At 34.2% G+C, this 16,091-nt stretch overlaps 1 long non-coding RNA gene across 4 annotated transcripts in view; it reads left to right on the forward strand.

Annotated features, from left to right (window-relative positions):
* LOC145667443 (uncharacterized) overlaps window positions 1-16,091 on the forward strand; it is a 41,328-nt gene that overhangs the window by 20,566 nt on the left and 4,671 nt on the right. For 2 of the 4 annotated variants that reach the window (XR_014127884.1, XR_014127882.1), the window contains exons 2-3: window positions 4,926-5,126; window positions 6,793-6,932. This is a non-coding gene — a long non-coding RNA (uncharacterized LOC145667443). Of the gene's footprint in view, window positions 1-950; window positions 1,419-4,925; window positions 5,127-6,792; window positions 6,933-16,091 lie in introns of those variants that run through there. The other 2 variants (XR_014127885.1, XR_014127883.1) reach the window with 2 other exon arrangements.

Below are 16,091 nucleotides of genomic sequence, written 5' to 3' on the forward strand. Positions count from 1 at the left end.
ATTCTGATTTGTACTTATGCTCCACAAAAAATACAACGGTGACAGTAGCCTATATTAGAAAGTTGGGTGTAAGCGAATTACAGACATCACGGAAGTTAATGTTTTTGCCACTTATAACTGGATGATGAAATATAGAGAACTATACAGATCATGCCTTTGTTTGATTTGTTAATGTTACATAGAAATGAAATTTAATTACAATATTCAGAATGCAATTATCTAAACATAAAAGTAGTTTACGTTAAAACAAATCTGGTTCTTGTACGAGCAATTAAACTTGTTGTGTATGCTTGGTTTAGTGACAACCAAAGTTGATGTTAATACTTCTAGTTTTGCATTTTTCTTTAAGAAATGGCACGTTAATGAATTATTTCCATTGGTTATTTTTAAATCTATGTAAAGTACTTCGTACTGTATAATAATTTAAATTTATTAATTAAGGTGAATATTAACAAATAAAACACAGTTCTGACCAGAGCAGAATGAAATATATTAAAAACTATACTTACAATGTGTTACAGTTTCAAGGACCTAACGTCCTCTTCATCAGACACAAACACTCTCTGTGTTTGTGTCTGATGAAGAGGACGTTAGGTCCTTGAAACTGTAACACATTGTAAGTATAGTTTTTAATATATTTCATTCTGCTCTGGTCAGAACTGTGTTTTATTTGTTAAGCTACTTATCCAGAGCCATGGAGTTTGTTCAAGGTGAATATTATAAAAGGATAAGTATGGGAATCATAAATGTTGCTTGACACTTTTTCATTCTACGAAACGTCACATAAATTATAAAAGAACAGAACATAATATTCTTTGTTATAGATAAAAGGGTAGGGGGCTTAATGGAAACGTCAGTGAGGAAACTATTTGTGTCCGTCACGATGAAATCAGTTGCCAGAACACTATATTTGCACGAAGTTTTCCTCCCTAGTCTAGTGACGTATCGTAACCAACTGGCTGACGTCTGCGTTTTGTATGTGCGTAGTCCCAGGCTCAATTTCCCGTGGGGTTACTTACCTCGGATACAAACCTGGTTAGTAGTTTGGGTTCAACTTTAAGCAATAGGTTCATCGTAGGGGCCGAGTACATAAATGCTTCGGGGCTATAGTATTCATTCGATTTTCCTCTCTTTCTTTTGACCAATATTGTTAAATACATTTCAAATAGGGAAACAAAATACTGTATCAATGTTTTGTTTGAGTTTTGGTCAAAACAAAGTTTAGGTAATCGTTGGCAGTACCCATTCGTAGGCAGTGGGAAAGATTCTTCCAACTAAAGAAGATTAAGTAGGTCCTTATTTGTTCCCAGTGGAAGCTTTATTCTCTGTACAGTCATGAGTCCTTTTTTACCAGAGGAATGGTAATTGCACAATGATTTACTTTCACTATGAGCTTGCTCTGCATCTACTAGATCTATGTAAGTATGTGGACGTTTTTCCAACGTTTTTTTGTTTTCTAATCTGAACGTTTTCTTCTTCTTCTTCTCTAAATGCTAGACTCAGATACTTTATATTGGCGATCAACATGAAATAATGTAGAATATAGAAGCAATAATTAGCATCACAACATTAGCTTTTATTGATTGTATTTTATGCTTCTAACTCCAACCTTTATTTTATGTTCTGAAACGACATTTTAGGTGAATTGGCAACGATGGTATATCACTGCAACTTGTGCTGCTAAGTATGTAGATGGGCAACAAACGTATACATGTCTCATCCCCTTGTACATAACTCTCGAGATCTTTATGTAAAATGGGTCTAGATGCACCACTATTGTTTGTCCCAATAGTTAAGGCATTACTGTGTTGAATGTAATTATGTTACTGTAAACCATCTGCGCTGATTTCAGAATAACCTTGAGGGGGCTGAGGTTCGGGTATGTTTGTTTCGTTGTCAGATACCCAAGCAAAAATATCCAGATTCTAGGGGTGCGGGCCCCCTTGGCCCGCCAGTGTCGACTGTCATGCTGTAAACTAATTTCAAACCCATTAACCTAGACGATTCATACACATAAATTGGAAGAGGCATCATCCTACCACTTCTACCTATGTAGAACAAAGTGGCCTATGGAAGGGTTAAAAGAAAACTGACGCCTATGCAGTTTAGAAACAAATCATTATTTATTTTATTTCAGAAGGCCTGTGCCTCCTTGATGTTTTTTCACGTCCGTCAGAGATAGCCTCCCAGTTTGGAAACCGCTAATCTGTTACATCTGTTAAAAAATGAGAATACGACACATGAGACGTTGCGATTTATAAGTATCAAAGAGAGATTACCCATTGAAGAAATTAAAGTCGGCGTCTATGAACCCTATCTCAAATAGCCTCGGCGCTGAAATGAGACGATAAACTTAAATCAATCCAATCAAGCCAGTCCAGTAGGTAGAGTGCGTGATTTTCTGCATGAGGTCCGAAGTTCGATTCCCGGTTTGGGAGCATCGAATACATTACAATGGTACAGATCTCATTTTGAACTGTAGGTCTTGTCCTCGCTGCTGACAGAGGAACGTAAATACAAATTAATCAATGGGTCACTCACAAAATGAGTTCCAATTTTAAGAACGAAAATTAAATAATTTCTAGCAAGACAACACGAGCTGGGTAAAAGATGACAGCTTAATTATAGTGATAGATTGTGATAAAGTAATAATTAGCAGAATATGTTATTAGGGGCGGACTTCTGGGGGGGGGGGTTGTAATACTGCTACTTAGAGCTACTTTTAAGAGCTCCAAACTCTGGGATGGATTTTATTTATATATATACAAAATAAAGTTTCCTCCTCTTGGAGGGAGGGGATTGGGGCGATCGCCCCTTTGGATCCGCCTCTGGATGTTAGTGTTATTATTGACCGATGCATGAAAACTACAATCAAATGACAGCTACTAGATACAAGAAACAGAAACCTTCAAGAACATTGACATCACCAATAAGTCTAAGAGCACGGTTGACAACAGCAGTCACCCCAAGACACAAATAAATGCGTAGGCAGATTTTAATGCTTCTAAGCTTTAATGTTTAAGCTATTCCATGAGAATGTGAAGGATATGCAGCGATATTTTTTTATCTGTATGCATTTTTGTATAATTATTTAATGTAAAATGGACAACGGATTGTTTCTGGAACTATATATAGTATAAATAAATAAATAGCTGAAACTTAAAACTACAATAAATTATGTGTTTTGTTTTATAGATACTTGGCCAATTAAATTAAAATTTATTAGTGTGACTATTATACGAGTATAAGATCATAGTAAAATGTTTCTTTTCGAATATGTCACATTACTCTGTTATTTGTAATAATTCATGGTGCTTTCTGTATAATTTTCGAAAAACAATGCAACAAAGATAAACTTGGTAAATTATAATGACTTCAAAAACAATAGGTGAAATATACAGTAACATCTGTACATGTTGGAACATGTTCTAGCCGTATACTTTGTTCTAATGAAAGAACAAATGCGGTTTAGCGAATTATCATGTACAATTCTGTCTGACAAAACCTAAAGGACCGCTACTTGCAGAGCAACCTAAGTATATAGTGCAGTGATTCTCAAACTTTCCGATAATCCGGACCCCCTGTTCATTCGGCAGGTGATCTGCGGACCCCCTGTTTATTCGGGAAGCGATCTGCGGACCCCCTTGCAATACTATCTGAAATTTCACCTGGTATTAAAAAATATACTAATTAGAATTATCACTGACAAGAAAAAGATCAGAAAAATAATGCAATAAATAGTTTATTCTAAAGATACATTATTGTTTCCCAGTGAATGTAATTTTAATCGAAAATGCCGTAACCTTCAAGACCAAAGATCATTAAAAAAAAGAAAAAAGAAAAGAAAAGAAAAGAAAAGAAAATTCACTTGATAAACAACGTTCTCAATGTGGAGTTACTAATGTGAGGACTGAAATTTTTTGTGTTTTCCCATAATTGCATTGAAATCTGGAATAATTTTTGTCACCATCAATCTTAGGTGCGATTTTACATTAAGACTATTTCGCTTTAAGGTTTTAATACTGCTAAGAGCAGAAAAGGTTTGCTCACATAAGTAAGTGGTAGGGAAAGGCCAGTGGTGCTATTCTAATTTTTTAACAACCGGTTCTCTCTTTCTCTTTCTCTCTCTCTCTAATATATATTAAGAGAGAGAGAGAGAAAGAAGGAAAGAGAGTAGATGGAGAGGTAGGTAGATGGATATCTTTCTCTTAGGGAAAAAAAAAAACAAAGAAAGTAGAGAAAAGCAAATCTTTTTACTGAATACCAGAAGTGACTAGAGACCTACACAGCATCCGAATACAAGGTGGTGTGACGAAATTAGGTAGCACTGCGAATATATTGGAAAGAATTTATCCAAGATAGATGCTTGTCAAAAAGTATTGAAAAGATCCTTATTCAGGGATGGGTCAACAATTGTTGATAAAGGTATGTATGCGTTTCAAATATAAATAACCGTTACGACTAAACTCATGTGATCCTAGTTCTCATTCTTGATATCTGAACATTTGATATTAAACAATAATTGTTCTGAGAGGTCAATGTTTAACTTTGTAGCTGCAAGGATTCCTAAAAACAATGACACTTAAACTAAAATTTACTGATCTTGGGTATAACAGGATAAATTTTACTGTCATGTCGATGTAACAAACGGTTCTGCGAACTGGAAATATTTTAACAACCGGCTGCATAGCACCACTGGGAAAGGCATCAAATGTTGCAATGTCTTTAAGCAACTCTTCGTACTCACAGCGCACACGCAAACCAATTTGAGTCGAGTTACTCGCAATGGCGGATCCAGGGACATATTTTGGGAGGAGTTTCTCATGATTTTTTTTTAGAAATCCCAGAATTGGTGGGAGGGAGGCTTGGTGTTCATAAGCACAGGAATGACTAACATTTACTTTTTTTTTTTTTTTTTTTTTAAGTGTGGAATTTGTGGAAGCTTTCCGCCACTTGAAGATGAAATCCATGAAATTCCGAGATGTCTTACGGTTAATGTACATCTGTTTTTGAAAAAGTGCTCTAACAAAGAAGCAGTTTCTCTCACTTGAAGTAGTCCTGTACAACGGTTGACCAACTTCAGGGCAGAAATTTAGTAAAGTAGGAAAACATTTAAATTTACAAACGTAAGTATAATTTCTAATTGCTTTCTTTTTAGTAACTCCAAAAATACTTCTTGCGTAACAGCTGTGAGTTCCATTTTATTACAACACTTTTCAATTTTTAGGCGTCGCGGACCCCTTGGCTAGATCCCACGAACCTCCAGGGGTCCGCGGACCCCACTTTGAGAACTACTGCTATAGTGTAATGCATCATATGAGTGTTGTTCTCTCAGGATCTAACTCTAATATTGAATTCAAGAAAATTCGAAGAAGCTGACTTCTTTTTCCTCCAAGGTTCGGGAAATTCTTTATGGATAATTATTATTTTATTATCCTCAAAAATCTGTGTACTTAGCGAGCATTGCTCTTCTGAAACGTTCTGCTAGTGATATATATTAGAATTAGATAATTCTAAATTTAGAAGATGATAGACTTCCATTGAGCGAAATTAACAGACCAACTAATAATCAACTACAAAAAACTATTGAAGTTGCATAAATTGTATGCATCCATATATTTTTACATTAATTTTTTGCTTGATAGTTAATGCAATGTTATTCTAAAGCAATGTAAACCAATATTCAAGAAAGAAAAAGAAGAAGAAAACATGTCATGAACTGAGAAAATGTTACGGTAGCGTGAGATTCCGTTAATCATAGATATAGCTACATTAAAAAAGAAATATTTGATCAAAACATAAGTGTTTTCCATTGTTATTACTTGTGGTGGAGTAATTTGAACTCCAATGAATTATGACATCATTTATTATAGGAGATATAAATTGCTTAGCAATAAACAACATTGAGTTTTTCGTTGCATTTTGTAAATATTAATTAACTTTGCAATTAGAACGAACTTCATAATGTGTGAATACAAATCAAACTTTCTCTGATTTTTTTTTCTCGTAGCCATTGGTAGGCTGCCGAAAACATAAAAAAAAGAACTTTAAAGGTCCATAGCTCCATAACTATGGCACCTACCGTAGTCGGGTCAAGACTTCACCTATAAAGTGAGTTGGGCTACGGGCATATAATTTGAAGTAGCGGTACTCACCAACTACCTCTACAAAAATTGTTGCGCGAGTACCTTAGGATTTTGAAACTTGTATTTTTGGATAGATACATAGTTCCTAAGTTAAGTTTTGACCCGACTACGGTAGGTCCCATATTATTTGAGCTATGGACCTTGAAAGTTCTTTTTTTTTTTTTTTTTCATGTTATCGGCAGCCTATAACTCTGAAAGGAAGCATTTGTGCACCCAGGTTGGTCTTTACTTTTTGTCTTATCTTGTTGTCAGGAATCACCTCCCAAAGGTTGTCGGCGTTGTTTTGAAATACCCTGTATAGGCAACAGTATAATATATAGATTACATAATATGAGTCAAATAAAAAAATAATTACAATACTGCCTCGCTTCATAAAATATATACATCTGGCATCAATAATTATGTACAGCTCTATTATTATAAAACTGGTGTCCTGTTCAGTTGTCTCCTTGTTCCATTCTGAAAGAGATTTTGTTGTTATGAACTCACAATATATGATTTCCAATTTATTTGGTTTGAGTTCGCAATTACCCCATTTTCTGTGACATTTATGTAGTGGTGTCTCGGTATTTCTTTTGAAAGGTCATAGTAGTTTGTTTCGCCAAATAATAACTACTTTCCAAGATATGTTTTTCTTTTCTATAAGAGGGAAGAAGAGAAAGGGAATACAAAAAACAAAACAAAAGTGTAAAAGGAAGTAAAGAAGAAAGTAAAAGGAAGTAAATACTAATCATATAAATTATGTAGGAGTTACTACATGGGTGGCACCACGTCCTTGTCCTGAAGGTGAGTTGATGATTACTCTAAAGTTGCCATTTTACAATATCTTCTCAGTAGATTCATATGAGTGTAAGCTAAAGTAAAGGTTGGAACTTAAGTTATTGTTAAAATTACTGGTAAAAATGAAAGTTCCCGAGAAAATTCGCTGAGGGAATTTTTGCCTATCATAAATTCCATTGCGATTAAACCTGCTATCTTTTGATCCAGAATTCTGTATCACTAAAGTTAAAATATATTACGGCATGTGTTGAAGTAGGAAATAACACTAAATATTAATTTCACCATAACCTTATGGCTAGAATGCTCCCTTTTCTGTATGTGTTGTTCAGTGACGACCTTTGATTTTTTTTTTTTTTTTTTTTTTTTTTTTTGAGGGAGCAGAACAGATATATTTTGGGGAGCAGCTATTTTTTGTGTATCAAAAACGATAGTTTTATATTAATTAACTTACATTAAGATACGTAATGGCAACCTGTCTATCTTGGAACTTGGCAGCAGTGAAGCAACGTTTGCTTGTTTATCTTGGCCACACAAAATATCATATTGTTGTTATTTTTCCTAAGTCTTTCATATTTCCTATGTGTGATACAAATGATCTATATTTCTGAATGGAAACTCGGAAGCATACATTTCCACGATTTCTTCTGTGAGGTCAATTTCTAAAACACTACCTAGCTTGATGATAGACTGAACAGAAGTTTAAAAAGTAGTTATATATGTTTATGTTGTCTGTTTTGGGAAAGTCAATGGACATTTCGGCCCTCCCTTCAAGGAGAGTTTCAGTAATTCCGGAAAAGTCTCAAGCATAAAACTAATCATGTCAACTAATGATACTTGACGGATTATCAATAGCTTGTCAATAGGTAGTGGTACTTTTGGTACCCTTAAGATTTTCTCAAAGGATGTTACTCCGGGGTGAATACTTGTAGCTAATTAACAACAGCTGGTTAATCTGTCGTGCTATTGTTTATTAAAACTTTACTATCAAGCAATATTAAAAGTTCCGGCCTACTGTAAAACATGTTGATAACACTTATTCTCTGTATGTTGACACCTATTTAACTTTACCACTTTTCATTGGAAATGGTGACCAAATATGCTTACTGTAATACGATAATAAGTAAGTAGTGACAAAGATGAATACTCATTCTTGATTAGGCCTACTTATTGGAGCATAAGATGCTCAATTCAAATAGACTTAAGAATACATATGTTTAGGCCTATTCATCGCCTGAATACGATTATTTGTTAGTTGCCTATATTTCTAATAAGATACAACTGATTTGCGAAACTAATACTTTCCAGCTGCAAAAAATGTAGGGCAACTTTGCCAACACTCTGTAACATTATATAGATTGGGAAACCTGTGAAGATTAAAGAAAAAATGGGCATAATATTGGGAAATAGTACTTTAGCAAACAGTTATCTGTATAGGAGATCTAACGTTGAGAAATTATTTGTTGGCTCAATATACAGTATTTCGCATATTATCATTAACAAGTTGATAGTAAGTTTTCGTTGATGCAACATCTTACGGAATGCCATTTCCTTCAATTAGTTAGTCATTTCCCAATGGACCCAACCATTTTTTTCTGCTCGGAAAATGTCTTCGAATACAAAACACATTCGGATCCCACTTCGATACAGATATCGATGCTAGGTCTTTCATAATCTTGTTATTGGATAAGGACATAAAAGAATCACAAATCATAATTTATACATCTGATTACCAATTGACGCAATACGCAAAGTTATTTCGTAACAAACATTCGTAAGCCGTGAGTTCAAATTCCATAACGACAACTGAAAACTAATTCTTGAAAATCTTAAAAAATAGATTGGAAACTATATTGCAAGTCATTCAGAATTTACATTCATATCAATATTATTTATCATGTTCCCCATTGTGCCACATCATTTTCCTATGTAGAGCGTCTAATTACCATAAGAATGTTAAGAAAGAAACGATAGTCTTTGCTTGCAATATTTATATTCACATATTCATTTTAATTTATTTATGGTCACACAGTGAGTAAGCAATGTAAAAATAAGCATTGTGTACTTATAGTGTTAATTATGCTTAATTATGAGCTAAGTGTTACCTGTAAATAAGGTATCAGGCCTACGCTGTTTCTATGTTAGAACCGCACTTGTTTTTGAGCTGCTTTGTCTCCATTGTCTAATTTCTCTATCATTGAATTTTGATGTCATTCATTCAGGATCACAAAAGTTAAAAGCAGTCTCTCCACAATTTAAGTTATATCCTCAATATATAATGTCTTCAAGAACAACACCGACAAACTTTGACAAATGATTGATCACACGAAAATAAGAATAAAATAGATAATAATGGGTTCATAAATGTAACATTTCGGAGCACCATCCGAAAATTTGTCGGAACGGTAAACATAAGGATCATAACTCAAGTACGAGGGTCGGGTAAAAAAATGGATTTACAGCCGCAGATCCAGGATATGATCAAGGGAGGGGTTAAACCATAGTTTGCTGCTTTATCAGTGTAAAGAAAGTGGGATTGAAGCCCATTTTATCCAGTGTATACCTGAGCGTCAAGGTTGGGGGTATAGGCCCTATAGCCCTCCCCTTGGATCCGCACCTGTTGGGTTATTTTAGACCATATATCCCGTTCATGTACCAAGGGCGTCTATAGAGTTAATTGCAAAAAAAAAAAAAAAAAAAAAAAAAGGAGAGATGGAACGAGTAAATGGAATGGAATAAACCAAGTGTTTACAGTGTTCAATTATCCATGAATTCGTGAGTACCATATCTGCAAAACATCGACTATGCCTTGCTTGTCTATCACCAATGTCTTATATCAACGCTAGATTTGCTGCCTTTTTTCCTTGCTCTGTGTAAAGGGATTTCTGACAAACCGAGCAGCAAACTGTGACGTCATGGATCATTCAAATGAAAGTGACTGGTATACGGTATCTGAAGGACAAGTAATGCGAGTCAATGTTTCAAGCACTAATTATTTCCCGCAGATGAGCACTAATGAATTACTTGTATGCAAATAATGCTCTTGTTGTTTAGGAATAAGACTTGGCGTTCATAATGATATTACGTAATGCACAACTCGTTGTTTACATCGATATTCCTAATGAATGAGTCGTTCTTTTGCCCAACATACTAATTTTAAAGCAAAACAAGTGCATGGACTGCGTAATTACCTTAATTATTATATATGACTTGACTATTTTGTACAAGACTATCCTAAGCTTATAAACTATTCATAAATTAATCTAGTTGGAGTTGCACATTCTACTAACAAATTCTATTCAATTTATGGAACAGACAGAAGATTCTATTCAACTTACGTGACATACATCTGTTTATCTTCTCCACGTTAACTATCGTAAAACTGATTCAATTTTAATGGACCTTGGCATGTGTCTTTCTCAAATCTTAGGAGAATCCGTAAGGAATATAGGGCTAATGGGAATAAACATCACTCCATGCGATTACAAAACAATTTTCCAGTATATGGTTGATAAAAAATATTCAGTTTTGATGCAATACGGTGTATATTTTATTTAGAAAAAATAAAATGAAATCTTTGAGCTCTACGTCCCACGGTTATGCCGGTTAGGCTAAAGGAGACGGTGATGATGAGAGATGAATGAAATGGTGGAATGAAGAAAGTGGGAGGAAACGGGAGAACCCCGAGAAAACCCACGCACACAGTGTTTGTCCACCACAAAGTTCACTTGGCGGGAGCAGGGTTTGAACCCGGGACCCCAAACACCAGAGGTGAACGCCTTACCACTGAGCCACCGCGGCCCCTATTTTATTTAGAGCCCACCAATCATTGCCACTGCTTTGGGTTGAAACTGTCAAGAATAAGGGATGAACCCAACGTGATTTAAAATATGTTCAATCATAAGTTTTATAGAAAAGTATTAGCGTTTGATATAATGTATTAATTATTTTATTTGAGGATCCTTAATCATCCCGTCTCCCTGAGGTTGAAAAATAAAGACGTCATATCACAATCTAGGCTGTAAAGTGAGAATAAGTAAGAGCCCTCTGAAACTGTGCAGAATATCCACGGTTATGTCGGAGAGTTTGGGCGTGCATTATGTGGAGCATAAGCACGTTTCTTGACTGGTCGTTTGTTTTTGACGACTCCTCGGAGTTTCAGTAAGTTGTCATAATAAAGTTGATTGTTTATTGGAGGAGTGGCCGATAAACACTCCAACAGCAGAGGCCCAATGACATCGAAAAACAACGCCAATACGATCTTTCCAACTAAAATAGATGAATTTGCCTTTTTCTGTCTTGGTGGTGTAGGATATATCCGTTCCTGGCTCATCTTCTTCGTTGCTGGCCTTGTTGCATGGAAATGGTGGTATGAAGTTGCATTACCATTCATAATTTACCCCAGGAAACATTGTCCATCCTTGTGGCCAATCATATTCCCATCTGTATGGGTTTCTGTTCGTTGGTGAGGTGTCAGGGTTCCCACTGGACACTTTCGGATATCCCAGATCCTGTGCCGGATGGTGGGATTCATCTGACACGAGGTTGATAAATTATAGACTATCACAATTGGGTAGTAACTTGCATCTTGCATATGTATGTATGTATGTAATAATAAATTACATACATACATACATACATACATACATACATATTATTATTATTATTATTATTATTATTATTATTATTATTATTATTATTATTATTAATTTTCTTGTGAAGAAAGCTTCACCATAGCTATAAGGTTAACGTTTGTGCCTTTAGTGCTGGAGATCTCATATGAGTCAGATTCAACGTTAAACTGTGGGTCAACGTTTCATATAGCCTTGGTGTTGAAAAAGGGACAATAAACTCCAATTCAACCAACTTATGGGGCGTTTACACTTGGTCGATTTAGTCGCACAACTAAATCGACTCGCTGCATTTGCCACTAAATCGAAGCAACTAGGCCGAATCAGATCGATGGATGTGTTCAATTATTTCAACCACAGAAAATAGAACGTCTTTTAATTCAGTTGCCAGTCGATTAGTCGCTTTCGATCAACAAGCGATTAAGTTGAATTCCCGTTTACACGGTCGATTAAGTTGAAAGTGACGTCAATTCAACTGAATCGAACGCAAATCGACTAAGTGTAAACGCCCCATTACTGCTGAAGGCGAAAGAGATTAGTTTAGGAGAAAAACATTCAGCTCTGAAATATTTTGACATCTCAGTACGGATTGAGAGTAAATGCAAATTTCCGTGGGGCATTTCAAGTTTGTTTATTTAGCCACTTCAGTGAATGTGGGAGTCATAACCATTCCTTCCTTTAAATTGTTTCCTTAGCAACGAATATAATTATTCATATGTATTTAGATATGGTATAGCAAATTTATCAGTAATATTTGACTATAATATCTATACAAGATATCATACAGGCTATTTATCAAATTTTCAACAGAAGTATTTTTTGCTTCAACTAGTAAAGATTTGATATAGGAAGAGAACATTTCATTCTAGAAGTGGAAAACAAATTGATACAAACTTATCAAACGAATAAGGGAAATATGTACTCAAGATCAATGTGTTTAATCAGAGCGCTTGAATTGTTTCTATTGTTCAATCAAAAGTATTTAATCTAATTAAAGATACTGTAATTCTGTGTATATTACACTTCAGAGAAAAAACATGATTCCACCACGAACTAGTTTGATGTACCTTGAAAAATAATAAAACTAACAGATCTTTATTAGAATCTCATGAATAGTTAATTATCATTTCATAGTTACAAAAGTGTACTTCTTATATCTTATCAAACTGTTCAGTATGTAACAATAATTTTTACTATGATAATATAGGCTTCATAAAGAGTTTACTTACTACGTTTCGAGAACAGATGCAGTATTTGTTCTTGGAATTAGTTTATACTGTACAAACAATTTTTTGACATTATATGTTTCTATGTTGAATAATAATCTTTTTCTGTGCCTCTTAAGATACTACCTAGATAGCTTAACTCCTAAAATCGTAACTAATGGCGTTATTAAACTACACTGTAAATATTACAACGATTTTTATTGTAATTATTGGAAATAACTAAAGATATTTTTGAACACTTTTTTGTTGACTAACTATCTCTATATACATATGCTCATTGTATTATAACAGCATAACAATCATTATCAATCCATTCTCTCGTTGAGTTGATGTTGAGTTTAACGTCCCATTCAGCGGCTAGGCTATATGAGACGTGGACTTACTAACACGGAATCAACCACATGAGCTCCGCCGGGAAACCCATTTTCTTGTATTATATTCAGATGGCGTGATGTTTTTAAACATCTGATAATAGTCCTAATGCAAAGTAGAGTTTTGATTATTAGTTACCTGTGTTCAGGGATGCAACGACTGAGGTGATCGGAGAGTCTGGATCCCCCAGAACTTTAATTTTTAAAATATTTAGCACAATTTTAGGGGGTAAATAAACAAAATTATTTATACTTTGTAGGCTACTCCGAAAAACCTTCGGACCCAAAAGAGAAATCTTGGGTGCGCCACTGTTTGTGTTTAAATTGTGTTATTCGTTGCCTGATGTCGAATGTCTATGTTAAAAAAAAGACTGATTTGTGTTTTGGGCCTAAGGGTCCCTGGAAAGAATTTTTTGCGGGGGACCTGCTTTTAGTGTTCCACCACTGGATCAAAGACAAGTTAAATATCGTTTAAGGCATACACTTTTGTCATTTGTTGTGTTGTGTGTTGTGATCAGCTAAAATTAATAAAGAACTATTTGAGATTCACTATATCTCAAGATGATTAAATGGACTATCTTTGATGGCCATTGAAAATGAAATATTCAATGATATGGATGCAATATTAAGACATTTTGCCAAATTGAAAGCCAGAAAAATGTATTTATAAGATGAACTTTTCAGTAACAACAACAACAACAAAAAAAAAAAAAAAAAAGAGAGAGAGAGAGAATTAAAGCTAATTACCATAATCATATTACTAGAAAATACTATGTAAATATGATTTTAATGAAGCATAAGAACATACCTTTTTGTCAAAACCAAACCTGTGTTAATGTTAGACTTGAAGCTCATGGGTTTTGTTCTGTTTTGACTTGTATGTTTCAATTGTACTTGGCCAAATACATCTAAGGTATATATCTTAATTGTGTTTTGTTCTTATTCAACAAAAAATTCTATTAATTATCAAAATTGGAACTTCGTTCAGTATTCATCCATAGTCAAATAGTTTTAATAATTTCGCCATTTTTCGTTAATATTCACGGGGAGACTACAAGTATTGAAAAAATTCCAGAAGAATTTTTGTCCATTACAACTTCCTACTATTTATTATAATTTAGGTGATGGGGTAATATTGTTTGCTTACACTTAAGAAATATCTAAAACCGGTCTTTCTGGTGAGTGTACAATGCCGTATGTCAACGTGAAAAGACATGGAAAAATATTGCAGTTACTTATTGACTTACTTTCGAATATCTTTTCCTTAAAACATAACATCTACGTTACTACTTTTTAAAAAAAAAAATCTTTAAAACACTCTTGAACTTACTTTTATCAAAGAGAAGTTATGATTGTAAGCAAAGTTTATGTTTTTATTTATAAATTTTAATCACTCAAGAACTTTTAACGTACTTAATTCCAAAAGCTCTTAATACTGTTTACTGTTAACAAAACAATGTCACGTGTTTTCACTTTTGGACTTCGTGTTTTCGAATAAATACCAGAATAATCATATTTGTGCATTAAATGCAGAAACATGTGAGTCTTTGCACTTTGAATGATTTTTTTATCATAACTATGTGAACACAAAATCTTAAATAAAAATCTAATAATATGTGAACTGTTATCCTTACTTTTTCAAGGGAACTTGTTAACCTTTGCTCTGAAAGGTTTTAAGATTACGTCATAATCAGTAGAGATATAATAATGCGTTTGAGTAATGAAGATATTTGAATGTGCAATTACGTTAGATTTTGCTACAAGTCATTACATAAGGCATTTTAATATGTTCTGCTATTATATATAGCATACGTATGGTTAAGTTATGGCATAAAAGGTCCCAAACATGAATGTTGAGTGAAAAGTGTTGAATTGAATAATTTATACGTCAGTTGATTCGTCTGGGACCATGCTTTCATATACCGTAACAATCGAGACTCATATGAGATCCCTTAGGGAAGCAGTGTAGCCAAAAGTAAGGGAAATTCGCGTATTTTTACGAAAAAATATTGTAAAAACAAATGGCTGGAAACACTGCTTTCATGCTGTAGAAAAATATTGGAAAATGTTTGCTGCACTATTGGCAATATATCCTGCAAGTATCGCAAAATTCTAGCCAGCACGTACTAAGGAAAAGAATAATACGTGAAACGCTGGTATTATAGGGTAAATAGGTTTATTTTCGCACATAAATTATGTTGCATTGAATACTTATGTGTAACTCGAGATATTGTAGCAGGGTAATAATTGATACCTTGCTGGATTCGTCAGGAACCATGCTTTCATATTCCGTAACATCGAGACTCATATGACGTCTCTCAGGAAAGCAGTGTTGCCAAAAGTAGCGAAAAATCACCTATCGTTACGAAAACATACAAAAAACAAATGGTTGGCAACACTATGCACAAAACAATTGCACAGAAAAAAAGCACAGAATAATTGTCCGAAAACCGAAAGGAACTATCGCTGTATCGTAAATGACTGCTATGAAATAGAAAAAGAAAGAAAAGAAAAAAAAGAAAAAGAAAGAAAAAGAAAAAAGAAAGAAAGAAGAAGAAGAAGAAAACTAGTAGAGGCAAGTCTGATTGGCCAATCTCGTTTCCGCCATGAATGTTGGCTCAAAACATTGCGATCTTATTGGGCGGAGCGGGCAGAATAGGGGTGGTGAAACTTTGACGTGTTGCTTCACGATTTTGTTGTATAGGCAGATCCCCTATTTTATAACATGTTTGAATTTTTACGGATTTCTTCTTTAAGTCTAAGTTAATTGTTCTTTGCTTTAACAAAATAAATTTGCATTAGATATAAGTTTAATATCACTTAAATAATTTTGTTGCACTTATATGCAACAAATTTAATTTTCACGAAGTAAGGAACATCTCAATAAGTTTAAAGAAGAAATCAGTAAAGTTAAACCAGTAAAATTCAAGGTCATTTCAA

This window comes from Thermobia domestica, chromosome 13, assembly GCF_964235325.1.
Source record: "Thermobia domestica chromosome 13, izTheDome1.hap1.1, whole genome shotgun sequence".
Lineage (NCBI taxonomy): Eukaryota > Metazoa > Arthropoda > Insecta > Zygentoma > Lepismatidae > Thermobia > Thermobia domestica.